The sequence below is a fragment of the Ursus arctos genome, unplaced genomic scaffold (assembly GCF_023065955.2).
Source record: "Ursus arctos isolate Adak ecotype North America unplaced genomic scaffold, UrsArc2.0 scaffold_27, whole genome shotgun sequence".
NCBI classification, from domain to species: domain Eukaryota; kingdom Metazoa; phylum Chordata; class Mammalia; order Carnivora; family Ursidae; genus Ursus; species Ursus arctos.
The window spans coordinates 14,144,038-14,162,936 of NW_026622952.1; the positions used below are offsets into that span (position 1 = coordinate 14,144,038).

Below are 18,899 nucleotides of genomic sequence, written 5' to 3' on the forward strand. Positions count from 1 at the left end.
AGGGAGATTTACTTTTTACTCTATGCTCTTTTCTACTTTTATGCCTTTTTTTTTTATCATGTTCATATTTCCCCTTTAAAAAAATCACAGTAGGAGAGAAAGAGTCTTTCCTTTTTGTAACTTAGCCTGAATCGTACCATACGGGGATTTAGAGACCTAATTCACAAAGACTCAGTGAACCTAATCATCTTTCCTAGACCTGCTGTAGTAATCCAGCAAAGGCATTAAGATTAGAGACATATTTACCATTGTCCTTAAAACTATGTTGAAAGATACACAAGAATTTCTACTTCAAGGCACCTGTATGAAGACCTTTAATAGCCCCAACTTAAGAAGAGATACCCTAGAATCCTAGGCTGGTCTATAGCTTTGTCCCATTATTTGAAATGGTGCTTACATGTGTTTGAGATATTTTTCCTATTATCCGTTATTATAGTTTCCCCACTGCAATTCATTGCACAGTGCTTCTTAAGGGAGCTGCTTAATACGTTTCAATCTTAGAAACCAATTCTGAACTGCATTTTCCTATTGAATATATCTGGCACATTCGGGATCTAGTGAGAATAACCTATGTATATTACACCGAAGTAACATAGATGGGCTCTCATTAGTAGAAGGAAGTTGAGTAAATGTTGATATTGAAGAAGATTCATGAAATATTTGAACACAGTCACAGTCCATACCCAATTCTCAATGGTTGGTTTTATAGACCATGAAATCATAGCTAAAGTCAACTCTGGTTCTGCCCTAATGGAGAAGAACAGTGGCACAAATAATCCTAAACCGTAGATAATTCAAATGCATTTCTACTTGGCTTTGGAATGCTTTTTATGATAATTTTCACAGCACATTGCCCTTCTAATTATGTTTTGTTTTGGGTAATATTGAAATTAACTTGTATTTAGTGATTATGTGCTATCCGATTGGATTAGAGAGGAGCCCCAGGAGTGTGTTAGAAAACCGGCCGTGTATGCTCCTCCGTACTTTACACAAGGGCAGTCCCAACAGTTAAAAGACTTATAGAAATGGAAATGCTCTGACTAGCAAGCAGATAGCTCCAGGACTCAGCTGCATGAAATTTCTTCTTCGTCTTCATTTTTTTTTTTTCCCTTGGAGGCATGGAAAGTAACTCAAAAGGAGAAATCTGGGTACATTAGCAGTAGGCTTCGGATAGTGAGGAGTACTTAGACCTGGATAGCCTCAAACAGTGGCGGCAAAAGCAATCTGAGCAGTCAGGCATGAAAGTAAGGCAGTGGGTCAAAATGAAGTAGCAAGGAGAGCGGCCTTGATAAGTGGTTTCTTTAGATCCAAGCAAGGCACTTGCTTGAAGGCTTAGCATGCAAACAGGCGTCCACGATTCCATGCAAACCAGAAGACAGGGTGAAGAAGGAACAGGAACCAGCCCGATGTTCTGTGTAGTGGTGCAAAGGGGCGGTCACAAGGGGGTACTACCCACCGAGGCAAGAGTCCACCCAGGCCAGGAAGTGTGTGCAGAACCGCCACTCACCACCCTTAGCAAGACCAGAGCCAAAGACAAAACACCTAAAAAGTAAGTGGCCAGCTGCTTATTTGATTGAACACAATGCCAAAAGCACCTGAGTATTGTCTTTAAGACACTAGTCAGAGTTGTTAAGATAAAGCCTCAAACCCTCCCTGAAAAGATCGCTGTGGTGAAAATGTCGGAGAAGAACAAAATTGTTTGTACAGCAGGCCTTGGGGCCACCACTTGGAGGCACAGCTTTCTATTTAAATTCTTTCCGGTGCTGTGAACAAGACTGGATCTAATCCCTGGGTTCTTCAAAATCTCTTTTAAAACACTGGCCAAAGGAGGCCATCTCTCCCTTCTGTTGGTTTCCTTTAGTACTCCTAAGGATTTTCAGTTGTTTCCACAAATATTAAAAAAGAAACAAAACAAGAGGAAAAACTAGATATATATGGCAAATTTAAAATGACTCTGGTTTAGGTTTCCATGAGCTGACACTGATGGATTATTAGTGGCTGTCGGGAGCGCTAGGTTGAGAAGGGCTCAGCAGCTGAGAATGCCATAATTGATTTGGCAAATGTCCGCTCAAGTGAAGAAAGGGGAGTGTTGACAAACTGGCGTCATCTTAGCCCCTCTTCATTTTTTTCCTGAAGGACCAATATACATTAAATGTCACTTTATTTTTGTTTGCTTTATTCCATAATTATTATTAGAACGTAAGCTCCACAAGAGCAGAAACCCTGATTGACTTGTTCCTTGGCATCTAGAACAGGACATGAAATGTTGTAAGTGGTCAGCAAGGATTTGCTGGACTCAGCAAGGACTTCCCGCCCTCATCTAATATAGATCCTAGCTCTGAAGTTGCAGAACCATTGTGCTGTACTGGCGGAAGTGATTTCCTGGGTTTGCTAACCCAGAAAGAATCAGCATTTTATTTTTTCCATCTGTGTGCCAACATCACATTAGGCACTGGGTTTTCATTTGAGGGATACGCCTCTCCCGCGGCCAGCGGGCATAAATGTGGTAATTGATGCAATGAGAGAAGCTTCTCTGCCAACCAGGGAACAGGCATTACCCCCGATAGGCCCACGCCGTAACTAAGATCTTTGCTATCGCTCTGTTAGAGAGGTGTCATTGCTCCTCCATTCCTCCTTCACTCTCCCCACTCTTCCTTTTTCAACCATGTTAGAGTCCTCACTGGCGTATCACCAGTGAGGCTGTTCCGGCCCTTTACAATTCCTGTGTAGGAAGGATTTTCCAAGTTGTCTGTTTACCCCATGCGGCATTCCTTCCATCTGTTTACTTTGGGTTTGTTTTCTGTGTAATTTAACTTTCTACAACACATGAAAATACTGTTGAGTTTCTTCTTAAACCTGTGATATTTCTTATGCTGTGGGATAACCTCAAGAAACATTAAATTCTTTTTTTTTTTTAAGATTTTATTTATTTATTCGACAGAGGTAGAGACAGCCAGCAAGAGAGGGAACACAGCAGGGGGAGTGGGAGAGGAAGAAGCAGGCTCATAGCGGAGGAGCCTGATGTGGGGCTCGATCCCAGAACGCCGGGATCACGCCCTGAGCCGAAGGCAGACGCTTAACCGCTGTGCCACCCAGGCGCCCCAAGAAACATTAAATTCTAAGAATTTAATACCAATATGATATTGGGCTCGTTGTTAAAGCAGTAAAAGCCTTCCTATTTATGTTGTTTCACTTTTCAGAGGAATTTAGAGCTTTTTATTGAAGTAAGGCATTTCATAACCATGTCAAGGTACTTTGAGGGAGAAGTTAACTGACTAAGCATCAGCCAGTCCTGGAATGTTTGATGCCGATCGTCTCAAAAGGGCTCCGTCTGATGTACATTCCACCTGAGCACGTTTTACCAACAATTGCCTTTCCTCTCCTCTAGACAGGAAGGATGGAAGCTCATTTTACAAGACACATGAATACCTCACCACTACATGTGTGTATCCTCATGCACCGATTTTTTTTTCTCTCTCTCTCTCTCCTTTGCTCACCTCTTTACAAAGAAGAAAACCCAGTTTCCCTTTTTCTATCCTAAGATCCTTATTTCAGAAAAAGTCAATAAGGTAGCCAAAAAACACCCTCTCAAGAATTGGGATGTCCCTCTTATTTCTGACAGTTCTTAAGGCATGTGTGTGCGCATGTGTGTCTCCAAGGCGGGGTAATGGTAATAGTGTGTTTGACAAGGATCGGTCAGGCAAAACACTCCAAGCGCTATTCATATTTTATTGTTGTAAAACTGAGGCAGGGGTAGGCAGACTGTTATTGTCTATGTTGAGTGAGTCTCCAATGCACTGATCTGTTTACCTTAATTATGAATACATAAAATAACTGCCAAATAAATACAAATACATGACAAATACATAATGAAGCATACATAAAATAATTGACAAGTAGATATACAACAGTTTCATTTGGGGACCAATAATGGTATACTATGAGTGGCTGTCAAGCCTGTCTTTTAAACTTTCATTATATTGCTGGCCTGGCTGAAAAAAAAAAAAAGAAAGAAAGAAAGAAAGAAAGGATGGTTTGACCTATTTGCTACTGAAAGAATTCATTCATCCTCCATACTGGTTCTGAAAACATGAACTTCTCAGTAAATTCAGATATAGCTAATGACCGTTTTCAGGATATGGTGGAGAAGGGCTAACAGTAGCCCTTTGGTTTTCCAAATGCCAGTTACTTAAATGTTTCCAGGTCTTCCTTCTCCTCAACTCCATTTCCTCATACCCTGTAGACATGGCTACCCTTTCCTTATCTCCTAATAATGTCGATCGAATTAAGAAACAAAGTAGAGGAGCATAGAGAAAGGGAGGGAAAAATAAAACAAGACGGAATCAGAGAGAGAGAGACAAACCATAAGAGACTCTTTTTTTTTAATAATTTTTATTTTGTTATATTAGTCACCATCAGTACATCCCCAGTTTTTGATGCAATGTTCCATGATTATTTGCATATAAATCGTAGGAAACAAACTGAGAGTTGCTGTGGAGGGGTCAGTAACTGGGTGATGGACATTAAAGAGGGCACGTGATGTAATGAGCACTGGGTATTATATAAGACTGATGAGTCACTGAACTCTACCTCTGAAACTAATAATATGCTATATATTAATTAATTGAATTTAAATAAAAATAAATACATGAATACATAAATCATAAAACAAATAAACAATAACAACAATAAAAAATAATGTCGATTTACCTGGCTGTCATGTCAAAGTTAAGGGCAAGTGGGAGAAGGAGTTCTGGGGGGTAGCCTGGACAAGAAAATGGTGCTTAAGGAAAGTTCTCAGTTTCTATAACAGATGGCAGGATCAGGCCTGAGCATGTCATGTGAGCTTCTAGCAGGAGCTCAACTATTAATTTCTTTGCTTTGCTTCAGACCACTCACCTGACTTGTTACTTCCCATTGCTTTGAGGGCTCTTGACCTGTCGATCTGCGATCCTGCCTGGACGCTCCACGTGAACGGTGGGTACAGTGGTTCCACCCACTGTTCTTCTCAAATGTAGGGAATGTGGACCACTTAAAGCCTTAGGGATCATTCCAGGCTGTAGCATCCTCTTGAGCCTTAATCTAATGTTAATATCAAAACGACTTGAAGACGGTTTAGGAAACCTTTAGGCTAATCATTTATATATTTTTTCCTTATCTCTAAACTCCCTTGGCATTGTCCAAAGTGTAAACTCTTTTTGGTTAGCAAACCAATTTTCATCTCCTTTAGGTCTGCCCCCCCATTCTTACTCTCCACTGTTGACTTGGCTCTGTGTCTGTTGGGTTGTTAACAAATCCTCCACATTCTCAACATCTTCTCCCTGCATTTGAAACCTAGGTCTTCTTTAAGGACACTGGTTCCCTGCAGCTCAGTTTCCTTTCCCATAGCACACATACACCTTTGTGACTAGAGAATGGGGGTGGCCTGTAGGGGGTGACTAGCATGGCAGCTTCCTCCTTTCCCATTAGAATTTTCAGATATTTGCCAAAGTATGCTCATGTTCTCCCCCAAAGTGTTCTCTTTGGTGGATCTTGCCATCGGGCTACGTATATTTTATCCCTCCTCATAACTCACATTATGGCCCTGGAAATGTCCTTAATAGACAACCATAAGTGAATTAGGCAATAGGGCCATGGTCTTACTTAGAGACGCTTTTGTGTGGTTTCCTCATTTGCTTGGAATGGCCATTAAACAACCTTGATGTCGGCTCTGTCAGGGACCTTTGTCTCCGTATGTCCACAGGAATTTATTTTCTCAGCCGCTTCTTATGCCCTCTCAACAAGAACCTCTCATATCCCACCTTTCCTCTTGAGCCTAAGTGCTCTTTGACCCCTTTCGTACGCCCAGTCTTGAGTCTTTTATTCTCTCCCCATTTTCAAGGCCCTTTAAGCTTCATCTTCAGGACCTTGTGGTCATTCACTTGAATTTCTCCTTCACCAGCTCCCTTGACCTTTCAATTTGTTCTCTTTACAAAGCCCCTCCAGTCCCGGGTTAGTTCTCTTATTGACCTCTGCTACTCCTAGAGCCAGTCATACTCGGAATAAGGAAGGACGGCACTGGAATATATTATTTATCTTGATAGCATGCACTTTACGTCACATCCTGGTGCTGTTTGACAGGCCCTGGAAGTCCGTGCAGACTGTGTAGGTCACACCATGCCTCAGAGCCCAAACAACCAGCACTGAAAATTACTGAGTCCCCTAACTGGGAAAGGGTGATAAACTAAGCTGTTTTAAAAATTTCAGTTTAAATGTGCACACACATAATAGATAATTTTATAGGGACGAGCACATATGATTATATCTTATAAACAAACTGGTGGGGAGAGATTTAGCAGAATTTCTAGGTATTTTTTTTTCCTTTTTGGTTTAGTTTCCACTTTTCTTCTCATTCCCTACATCAATATCAGCCTCACCTCATAAACATATACCCAGAAAAATTATATCAATAACCTAGAATGTGTCTGGGTTTTTTTCCCCCAAAACTTGTATACCTAAAGAGGCATACAAATTCGTACATACATACACATACATATGTAATAAACACTCATTTATATATATATTTATATATATTTATATATATATATATACACACATACATGCATGTATATATACACACACATATGCATTCATACATACATATATACACACACACTATAGATATATAGGTTTTTGGTCATTGTTTTATTTATTTTATTTATTTTTTTTAAAGATTTTTATTTATTCATTTGACAGAGATAGAGACAGCCAGCGAGAGAGGGAACACAGCAGGGGGAGTGGGAGAGGAAGAAGCAGGCTCATAGCGGAGGAGCCTGATGTGGGGCTCGATCCCAGAACGCCAGGATCACGCCCTGAGCCGAAGGCAGACGCTTAACGACTGAGCCACCCAGGCGCCCCTGGTCATTGTTTTAAAAGGCGAGATCATAATATGCACATTTTCAGATCAGAAACTCGCTCTTGTACCGCCTAAGTCCAGTGCTCTTTCCATCATACTATATTGAATCCCATAAATACCTACAACTTAATGTGAGAATATGCCACAACATGAGATAAATTTTCAGGACTGAGATAGGGAGAACATAGAGAAGAGCAAGAATTGAGCAAAGTTCCTGTTAATGGTTCAGTGGCTGTGTGGATAGACCAAACTGTTTTTATTGAGCCCAATTTATCAACCAGTGGAGATTCATTAAGACTCCCAGAATTTGAAGGGGCATCAATAAAAGAGAGAAATTTGTGTTGCAGAGCTATGTGAGATATCTTATGAGAGGAATTCTCTCCCCACCTTAATAAAGCTCTTTTCACGGAGAAAGCCATGGGCAGGCTGGGGTGGAAGACCCTCACCGGGCTCTAAACCACATCTGGAAAGGCTCAGCTTTCAGATTGGAGCTCCTCTCACAGTGCTGGAAATATTCATCTTGAGTGTTAGAAAGCTGTTTCCCAAGATGATAAAACTCGTGGCAAAATATAAGAACCTTCATGTTTTTAGAAAAAAAACCACCACACTTTTACATGACATTTCTTAATGGGGCATATATGGATGTATTTGTCAAGAGTTCTCCTCTGCCAGATTTTTGTGCACTTGGTGAATGTCCATTGTCCCCAAAGTACCCTAAGTACTAGTCCATTCAGTCATCAGATAATTTAGGGGCATGCCCACATTATGCTAGGTACTGAATAAAGGGAGAGAGAGAGTATGGTTTTCTGGGCCTCCCACATCCAAGTGGGAAACGTACTACCGAATATCCTGTGTGCTGGTCCCTCCAGATAACTCAGTGTGGACTTTTTGACCTTCACCGCCAAAATAGCAGGGAAGGAACAAATGTTCCTTCAAGCCAGCTAATTCTTTGGTTATTATAAAGCTGATTGGATCTTTTGTATGCATTCCAAAGACTCCAAAGAGAGTCCTTGAAGGTGTAATTCCACCAGAAGAGGTTTGCTCCAGACCCCTTGAGACACCCCACAGCGGGAGCTCTTCAGCTCTATTATGCGATGTGCTTTCCCATTATAGGGCACCTGACAGTTGAATAGAAAATTGCTTTTGGTGCTGGTTCTTCTGTGACAGTTCACAAACAGTACTAGGTTTCAGGCCTCTATTGTGTATATCATCTTTTCCTTGAAGTGTACCGCATCTTCCTGCATATAATTATAATAGGATTTTTTTTTTTCTCATACCTACCATGTATCAGATTCTCTCCCGGGCACTACACAGGCATTTTTCTGCTACCATCACCTTGCCAGTCATGTTATTATCCTCACTTCAGAAAGGAGGTTCAGAGAGTTGAGGTAGTTCCCAGCATGTCACAGAACTGTAAGAAACAGTAAGAATGAAGCTCAGATTTCTGTGTCTCCAAAGTCAGGGTTAGGACTCTTGGCATTACAGCCCCCTACAGCTCTGCATCAAAAGACAATCAGGAGGTGGGGACAAAGTTGGGGCAAGACTGTATTCTGCTGGGTCAGTTTTTAAAGGAGAGCCTCATTTTCTAAAGCTGGATATTAAATGTTTACAAGATGTATTTGATGTTAGTGCAAATATATCTCCCAGAGCTGGGATTTTCGGTAATTGCCATTCTCACACCAGTACTGTGAGGAACAGTGGGAAGGGAGAACAGGTTGACTTTTCCAGGAAGGAGACAGTTTGAAAAAAAAGAAGAAGAAGAAGACAGAAAGTGAAACTGTAATTCCTAGGCCCGACAGAAAATATCTCTAGGGTCATTATGGCTGATCCAATGCTTGTTTTTCTGGGTAATCAGATAACCTAGCTTTCAGTGAGTGTAAATTTCTCTACATCTCTTTGGTTAACTATTTCTAAGGATAGGTGGACTGTCCAGATAAAGTGGCTTAAATCCACTCTAGATGAGAAAAAGTCTCTCATGAGACCGTGTGCCACGATATAAATATAGTCATGCACATTTAAATTTAACCATTCTATAGCTCTTATACTTGTTTAATACTCGTTTTGCACAAAGTCTCCTTTGCAATAGATTTCTAGATGGTTGGTGTTATCAGGTCAGTATTTATTCAAGAAAGGAGAGCAACCTCAAAAAGACTAAGTGACCCTTGAGAGCTTACCTATGGACTCTCTGACAGAGCTGGGGACTACATGCCTCTGAGGTGACACACTGTATGTGCTGTTTCTCGTAATTTCTCATGTGTTACGTCAGTACACTCGTTCACTGAGCATGTCTGCATTAGCTGAGGAATGTATCCTGATCGATGTCTGCCCATTCTCTGGATAATTACCACTGTTTGGTAAAAGATTAGGAGTCCTGAGTTCACCTCCCTGGTAATGAAATCAGCTGTTTGGTTAATGTTAACATTACACAGTTAATGCCGGAACAATTCCTCAGCCCCCCACTCTCTAGCCTTAATCCTGCGTCTCCCTTCATCTTTGTGGTTTCTGAGCTATTTTGTATTAAGCAGGTACCTGGATGAGCTAATTCCATGTAGTAACCATGTGCTCTGACAAGAGTCCAGTGACTGAGAGGCCCCAAGAGCAGGGCACTCAATAGCGTTATCCTCTCTTGACATTCCATATGTGGATGTTAGTGGGAGATGAAATTAGCTTATTATATATTTTAGAAAGAAATATCAAAGTATTGAAAAATTCTCCCATGTATCCAGCAGCAAACTTCTGTTTTCCAACTTTAGTTTTACTATAAAGGTAAAAAAAATATTAATCATTACTCCATCTCAACTGTTTTTACTTTGTGAGAAATGCGAGATCAGTGGGCGAGGATCTGGCATGGGGGGGTGTGTGCTTGCCTGTGGGTGTGCGTGTTACTTATGGCTGTTAATTATCTAAGAAAGGCAAATGCTCAAGTGAAGGGAAACAGACAACGGTTCACAGTGATTACGAAGCTGTGTTTGTATTGCTGCCAACTCTTGGGGAAAATTTCATATCTGCTGCTACAGAAAAAATACTGGAAAACATCAGTGAAAACCTACAAATGAAATCCTGAAGACTATAAAGATTTATGTCTCTTGGTAATTCAAAATAGGGACAAATATTATTATTTATGAAGACTAAATGTTTGTGTTTCTATGCTACAATATTTAGTAGCAATAATTATTCCCATATAGTGTTTATATTAATCCTGACCATGCTGATTCAGAGTATGAGCTGTGATTTATCTTTGTCGGTTTATGAAGCCAGTTTGTTAGGCAAATGATCAATGTAATTTGCTTCCTGTCATTCAGAAAACCAGCAAACCTCCACCATTGTAGAAGCATCTGTATACAAGTGTTATTTTAATTTTATATAAAATATTCTTCTTTACTTGGACATTAGTATGTTAACTTCAAACCCAACATGTTTATACTGAAGTCTTCAATTTCTAGGATAAACCAGTGTCTCCTGCTGATTCTTATTTTTGTTGATATAACTATGCCCCCCATCACGGAACCCCAAAGTCTTCCTTAATGACCCCGTTTCCTTAAAGACTCCTCTCATGTTATGCATATTTATTCTGTCAGAACATCCAGAAATTCTGTCTTTCTAGTATGTTTTACAACTATCTTTTTAGCTTCATTTCTAGCGCCTCCATCTCGGACCTCTACTCATCCACTGGACTTATTTTTCATCTCCCTGCCTTCCATTTTTCTTCCTCCAATCCATCCTATGCATCAGAGTTCCTCCATCTTTTGGCATCTGCAAACCACTTAATAGATATCTAGGGGTACAAACAAACGAATTAAAGGTAAATTTTAATTTTTAAAATAATAGTAAATAATTTAAAAGTGGTAATAGCAATTATGAATAATTAGTTCATTATAATAATTATAGCAATGATAATAATGAAAAAAATTATATCATGAGAGGAGGAGAGTATTTTTACTCTTACACAAGGATATAGATAACCAGCTCTCACAGAGTTTGAATAGTAGACTCTATATAGAGTCTATTTCTTCATTCGTTCTTTATTTCTACCGAATCAGAAAGACTTAACTTAAAAGTCATTGAGGTAATGAGAGGGAAGGAGAGAAAATGGTACCACGATTAGAGTCCCTACAGCCAAGCTGCAGCTGAGCAGGGCTACAGTGCTTACATCACCCAGCCCACTCAAGGATATGCACAGTCCACCCAGGCATATGGGCAGCAAAGTTATGGACCTATGGACAGCCCACTGATGTCAGCTGTACCCAGGCTCAGACCACTGTGACCTATGGGCAGACTGCCAATGCAGCTTCTTATGGACTACTCCGACTACCCTCCAGGCGTACAGTCACCCTGTCCAGGGCTACGGCACTCATGTTTAAGATACCACCATTGCTACGGTCACTGCCACCCAGGCCTCCAATACAGGTCAGTCTGCATATGGCACTCAACCTGCTTACTCTGCCTGTGGGCAGCAGCCGGCAGCCACTGCACCTGCACAACCACAGGATGGTAACGACCTGCTAAGACTAGTCAATCTTAATCTAACACAGGGGGTTGCAACTAGCCCAGCCTAGGATATGGATGGAGTAACTACAGTTATCCCCAGGTACCTGGGAGCTACCGTGTGCGGCCAGTCATGGCACCACCATCTTATCCTCCTACCAGCTCTTTCTGTACACAGCTGACTTGTTATGATCAGTTCCTTTCAACAGAACACCCATGGGCAGGTTAGCGGCTATGGACGGCAGAGAACTGTGGTCAACAAAGCAGCCGTGGGCAGCAGCCACCCACTAATTACCCAGCTCCGGCAAACTGGGTCCTACAGAGCAGCCGTTGCAGGCAGCAGAGTTCATTCTGACAGGACCACCCCAGTAGCATGGATATTTATGGACAAGAGTCTAGAGGATTTTCTGGACCAGAAGAGAACCGGGGCATGAGTAGCCCTGACAACCAGGGCAGGGAAAGAGGGGGAATTTGATCGTGGAGGCATGAGCAGAGCTGGGTAGGAAGGAGGATGCAGTGGAATGGGTGCTAGAGAGCGAGGTGGCTTCAACCAGCCTGATGGACTCATGGATGAAGGACCGGGTCTTGATCTAGGCCCATCTGTAGATCCAGATGAAGACTGTGACAACAGTAAAATTTATGTGCAAGGCTGAAACGACAGGACGGCTCTAGATGATCTGGCAGACTTTAAGCAGTATGGAGTTGTTAAGGTGAACAAGAGAATCAGACAAACCATGGTCTATATCTGCTTGAACGAGGAAACAGGAAAGCCCAGAGGCTATGCTACAGCATTCTACAAAACCTACCAACTGCCAAGTCTATCTTGGACTGGTTTGATGGGAATGATTTTCAAGGGGGCAAACTTCAGGTTTCTCTTGCTTGGAAGAAGCCTCCGATGAACAGCATGTGGGGTGGTATGACTCCCCATGAGGGTAGAGGGATGTCGCTACCACTTCATGGAGGTCCAAAGGGCCCAGGTGGTTGCATGGGAGGCTGTGGAGGTAACAGAGATGTCTTCAACCTAAGAGAGCCCCGGGCTCCTGAGGGAACCCATCTGGAAAAAGATACAACCAGCACCAGGTTGGAGACTGGGAGTGCGCCAATCCAGCGTGTGGAAGCCAGAACTTCACCTGGAGAATAGAATGCAACCAGTGTAAGGCCCTAAAGCCTGAAGGCTTCCACCACCCTTTCCACCTTTGGACAGTGATCTTCACAGAGGCAGCCCTGGTGGCCTGCAGGGAAGAAGAGGTGGCCTTGTGGACCATGGTGGTCCCAGTGGAATGTTCAGAGGTGGCCATGGTGGAGACAGAGGTGACTTCCATGGTGGCTGGGGCATGGACCCAGGTGGCTTTGGTGGAGGAAGACAAGGTGTTCCTGATGGGCCTCCTGAACCTTCAATGGAGCAAATGGGAGGAAGAAGAGGCAGGAGTGGAGGACCTGGAAAAATGGGTAAAGATGCACACTGTCAGGGACACACAGACTGACCCTACCAGACACAGAGACCTCATGGAGCTGGGCTGACTACTAGATTTATTTCAGAAAATGTTTTAAATTTATAATTCCATATTTGTAGTATTGGTCACAACATTATGATTATTCCTTGCCTATACTTTAGTATTTTTCACTGTCTGCGAAGAAACATTAAAACAAGTTAAAGAGTATTAAAAAAAAAAAAGTCATTGTGAAGAGCAGCAGACTAGTTCTGGTTTTTCTGATCATGCAAGGATTCAGAAATTACGGAGAGTTTTCACTGTAGACATCCAGAGCCCTATCAGGACCGAATTAGGTTGAGGGCATGCCCTTCTCAAAAGTGGCTGGAATGTTGAATTCATCAGCACAGGAGATAACTGACCAATGGATTTCTAATGAATTTTTCGTTGAATTTGTTGTGATAATTATTTCTTCATATCCATTTTTGGCATTCAGATGTGTTAAAAATGGCCAGTAACAACACTAGTTTCTTTCTTCAATTAGTTTGGAATATCTTTAAATAATAAGGAAGAAGCTCTTGTCAACTAATCTGTTTATATCAAAATTCAGTCTTTTTAGAACTTTTCCTCTCTCTCCCTACATGTTAAAAATTCCATGTTGCCTCTGAAGTAATAGATTCAGAGTCTTTCAGATATAGAATACACCACTTAGATAAGCCATTGGAAATTAAAGAAATCTTTTTTCTTGGATTTTTTTAATTTATTGTTTCATTTGAAGATCTTTACTCTTGACAGCTAGAGGTCTTGAGTGTGAAGCAACAGAATGTAATGTTCTCAACCTATTTTCTTGCACAGCACGCTGGAAATTCTTGGCTACGATCTGATCATATTTGTAGCTTTTCTTATTTCCTTCAAACTTCAGTCAAGTTCAGGAGGCCCACTTACATTGACAGCTGTGAATAAAGCAGTGTTGGGTTGCCCTGAGGTATAGTTTCTGTCATTCATGTGACGATATCTGTGTTGTACGTACTGGTGGTACTCAGTCAATAACAATCCGAATGCACTATTTACACCAAAGCTTACAAAATTATTAACAAACAAGAAATCTCTTTCCCTCTGGCATTAGTTTTTAGTGATAAATAATTGCCAATCATGTCTCCTTTTACACATGTGATCTACTTTATATTGTGAATATCTCTGATTTTGTACGACTCTGAAGGATATCTGCTAATAAAACCGTAACGGTAAATAGTAAATGTTCTTTCGCATTGCATTCCACCAACTTATCTATATTGTAACAGTTCATAAATGATTTTGCGATTGTTTATTCTGCTTTTCTCCATGTTACTAATTGCCACTGGGTTTATTTGCAACTTTGTTGGTTTTTTTTTTTAAGATTTTATTTATTTATTTATTTATTTATTTATTTATTTGACATTGAGAAAGAGCATAAGCAGGAAGAAAAGCAGGCAGAGGGAGAGGGAGAAGCAGGCTCCCTGCTGAGCAGAGAGCCCAGTGTGGGGCTTGATCCCAGGACCGTGGGATCGTGACCTGAGCCAAAGACAGATGCTTAACCAACTGAGCCACTCAGGCACCCTGTAACTTTGAATGATACTTCTTTAGTTTGGGTTTCTTCTGTTTTTACTGGGGGAAACTCGGCAATATCTTACTTAAAAGCTTTGCCTTTCAATTGTATTGGAAAAACTTGATAGATATACTTGAACTCTGCCTTGAAAATTCTAAGAAAGTTTCAGTGACTTCCTACCACTTATTGACAACTTTTTGCAACAGGCAACACACTGAGAACCAGGGATGAAGGACGGCTAGTCCACAAAGTCCAAACTTGAGATTTTCATCATTCTACTTCCTGTTTGCAATTTTCCTTTTGTGCTGCTCATGAAAATGATGCATTGGTAGAGAACTTTGTTCTGCACATAGATTCACTATGTACTTTCTCTCTGTAAACGTCGTCACTATTTACTTTGACAAGTTTATGTCATAGTATATCATTTATAATACTGCTTTCGTATTTTACTACTTTTATATATCCAGTGGATTAATTTTAAGCCATTGGTTCATTTTGTGTATTGGTGCTATTAAACACAATAAAGCAGTTATAAGAAAAAATACAAAGTCACGCAAGATAGACACTACTAAGCACGTTTTGTGAAGATGAGTCAGCCAAAATGAATAGCATCTTGTTTGCCAGATGTTACCTAAGATAATCAATCTACGTATTCCATGTATGTGAGATATTTTAAATGTAAGAGCTATTAAGAATCACGATACCTTTTTATGAGAATCATAACTCATCTTACATAACTCTGTGTTAGACTATTGGCAACAACTAGTTTTTCCACAAGTCTCACATTTAAAAATGGTGTCTTGTCCCTTGGCTTATATTGTTTTATCAAGTTACCATCCTTAAACCCAAAAAACCCAAACCAAAACAAAAACTTTTCAGTGGCTCTGATTGGCCTCTCTGATAAAATCAGAACTCCTTAGCCTAACATTCCCAAGGTCTCCCTAACGGGGCTGCATCTTACCTGCTCAGATTTCTGTCGTATCCCTGCAGATTTGCCCATGTCTCACACCCAGGATGTCTGCTGGAAGCTGGTTAACTTTTTGATTGTTTAAGGCAGTTGTTCAGAATCTCAGTTCTTTTCTTGTCCTATATGCCAGAACGTGTTTGCACAAATGGACCAGAAATCTTGGCTTTATTCTCTACTGGGCAGCTCAAGTTCCTGCATGTGAGTTGAAGATGGGGAGGAATGGAAGCACCTTTAAAACGTATTTTCAAACCATGTCTCCATCATTTGTTCTGTGAACCATTCTTTCTAACCAGTTTTTACTCATTGCTTCCCCAAGTATGCCATTTACTTTCTTGTCTCAACTTATATTTACATCATTCTAATCGTCAGAAAAACTTTCTCTGTCTTGTCTACCTTGCAAATTTTTCCACTCCTAATGTTTTTCTCACCTCTTATAGTAAAATCTTATTCACCTACCTTGTCTGAACTGCCTTTTTCTCTAATTTCTATTGAAGTTACTTTCTTCACAATTCTTTAGTTAGTAGGTTGCTTTGAATCAGTGGGTTGCTCTGAAAAATATACTTAAATTATGCATAAGCCTTCAATTTCAATGATTGTCCATTGCCCCAGACTAGATTATAAGTGCCTCGAGGGAAAATATTGCCTTATCCACCTATGCTTCTGCTCCAGGGTTTTGGCACACTGTGTGATTAACAAATGTCGTGTTTGAGTAAATCTGCCTCCCAAGGTTTTCCCACACACATAAGCTAGATGAAAGAATTTAAGAAAAACATACCTCAAATAAAGCCTTCTATCTAAAACTTTTCTTTCATTCTTTATAGCTTCCTCTTCATCTGGTTTGAATCAGTGGCATTTTAATTTATTTATTTAACAAATGCTAATATAGTATACACTGTGTCGCTCCGCTATGCAATTTACAAATGTCGTCTCATTTAATTTTAAAGACAGCTCCTTGCAGTAGATACTCTTATCCCTATTTTACTTAGGAGGAAACTGATTTACTGAGAAGTAACTTGGCTAAGGTCACAACATTAGTCAGTAATGGAGTCAAGATTCAAACCTACATTTTTAGCCACTGTGCTAGGCAACAGCTTTCTCTAAAAAATAGGCTTCCCTCTTTGTTTATGGCATTCCTATAGGTGATATTAAATCACTTAAAATAACTATCTGCAGTGAAAAGGAATTAAGATGCATTTTAAGTTGGTGTTGCATCAGAGGTTAGTAGACATGAGAAGATAGGAATTCAGAGCCTAAGACATGGTCTAATCCAAGTCCTATGAGACTTTCTGTCCTAATGACCTTTCTGCCATGGGTCATTATCCTGGTAATATGCTATAGTGCCCCAGTGTCTGGTTGGTTTGTTTGTTTTGAGAGAGAGAGAGAGAGGGCGAGCGTGCAAAAGCAAGCCTGAGCTGGGGGAGGGGCAGAGGGAAAGAGAGAGACTATCTTAAGCCGGCTCAACTGTGGACTGACTGAACCACCCAGGCACCCCCACCGCCATGTCCTGTTTAAAAGTGCAATGTCTTTTGAAGTAATCAACTTAAAAGGGAGTACACATCACAGACAATGGCTTCCTAGAGTGGAAGACGCCCCTAGCTGGTGTTCCATGGGAGCCATTCCTGCTTAGCCCTCTTCCTTTGGACCAGCTTTTCTCATTGGGCACATATTATTTGGTGCCTTTTGATCTGTGCATAAATTGGACTGAATAATGAATGAAGCAGTTCTGCCTCTTACTAAATTAAACCCTGGAAATTGTTTACAAGTTCCATTGACTCAGTCACTCCTTGCCTCTTACCAAAGAATATTTCTGGGATTCTTTTTTAGTTTCTAGTGGGAGGCAAACCGTAACTCATTACCCTTTGGGTTCAGGCTGCCATTCCCATTGCCTCAAAATCTATTTTCCCTTCTTTCTTTCTTCCCTTTTTGAAACCTAGAGTTCTTAGAATTTTTAAACTTAGGCTTTTTATTTCCTTTTAGAAAGTATAGTTCCTTTTATGAATATAAAAGGCTCTTAATTGCTAAGCCTTCCTTTTTTTTTTAAGGTTTATTTATTTGAGAGAGAGAGAGAGAGGTAGAGCATGAGTGGGAGGGGCAAAGGGGAAGGGAGAGAGAATCTCAAGCAGACTCAGTGCTGAGCATGGAGCCCATCCCAGGGCTTCATCTGAAGCCCCTGATATTGGGACCTAAGCTAAAACCAAGTGTTGACCAAATTACAAAAATCCTTCTGCATGATGCTGAGTGTAAAGAATAATGTCTGAGGGACTTTGACTAGGACATCACAATCAGAAGGGGAGTCTAGAGAAGTCCTTTTGGTAGTACGGAGGATGGCTTTTGTGGAGGGCAGCATGAGACAGGACGAGGTAACAGTATGTAAACTAAGGCCATGGGAGAGGAGAGGAGGGATTACATCCAATAAACATGAAAGAAACAGAATCACCAGTATTTGGTCCCTGATTGTGTGTAGGCAGTGAGAAAGAAGGGTCCCCAGGATGAATCTCTGGTTTCATGGGCAGGCAGACAATAATAGTGTCACTCACTACAACGGGCACTATATTAGGAGGAGATTGGGAAGAAGGTGCAGAGCTTAGATTTGTTCAAACTTCTTTTCTCAATACCTCCTTACCTTTTAACATTTTCTCTCTTTCTCCACTTGACATCCATGGCCTATTGTTTTCCTTAGTTGTTTCGTTGGTTTTATTGTGAATAAAAGTACCTACCTGTTCATCTGTTGCTCCATGCCTCTTATGAAATTAATTGAAAGACTGTTATTTTTTGTGTAAGACTTTTAATTATCTTTCATTTAGCTCCCGGAGGCTATTGGGCATGGATGCCTAGTAAGTAATTGTTAATAACAAACATGATTATTTGGGGCATGGTGATATGGAAATTTACTCCTGCCAAATAATCAGTGCCAGTTTCAACCTGGCAGGAGTTTTCAAAGACTGAAGAAGGGAGTCTGTTGCCTCTGTTGCGGGAGGGCTATGCTTTCTCTTCCTCATACCATCACTGACTCAGGGGTGGCACATGGTATTTTTAATCAATTTATGTAAAAATCATGCCATTTTAAGCCTGAAATGGACGTTAGAAGTTACCTAGTACCCTGGACAAAATCCTCAGAATGTTTCTTTTTCGGTGATACTGTCAAATATATTATATCCCTGGAATCTTCTCAAAACATTGAGTCAGGAGTTGAAACACCACTGAGATCTGTGGTCACATTTCCTGAAAATTCATTGTTTAGTCATCTGTGAAACATTTTTAAAGTGTTTAACTGCAGACTGCTGCAATCTTAACTAGTAGCAGACTGCTGCTTAACTAGTAGCATGGTAAAAATACAGTCCATGGAGTTAAATTCCTGGTTTCAACCCAGAACTATTAATTTGTAGAATCTGTATTATAGATCAGTCATTTTCACCACCCTGAGTCTTAATTTTGTCATCTGTGTCAGGTTCTATTGATATTTAATTAAGTGTTAGCAACCAGAATAAATTCTGTCACGAATCACCAATTAACGTATACAATAAACATTTATGGAGC

At 40.6% G+C, this 18,899-nt stretch overlaps 1 protein-coding gene and 1 pseudogene across 2 annotated transcripts in view; both read left to right on the forward strand.

Annotated features, from left to right (window-relative positions):
* Positions 1-18,899, forward strand: part of NRG1 (neuregulin 1) — a 1,048,028-nt gene that overhangs the window by 330,350 nt on the left and 698,779 nt on the right. The gene's annotated exons all lie outside the window — the stretch shown is intronic.
* LOC113261992 (RNA-binding protein EWS-like) lies at positions 1,338-12,864 on the forward strand (annotated as a pseudogene).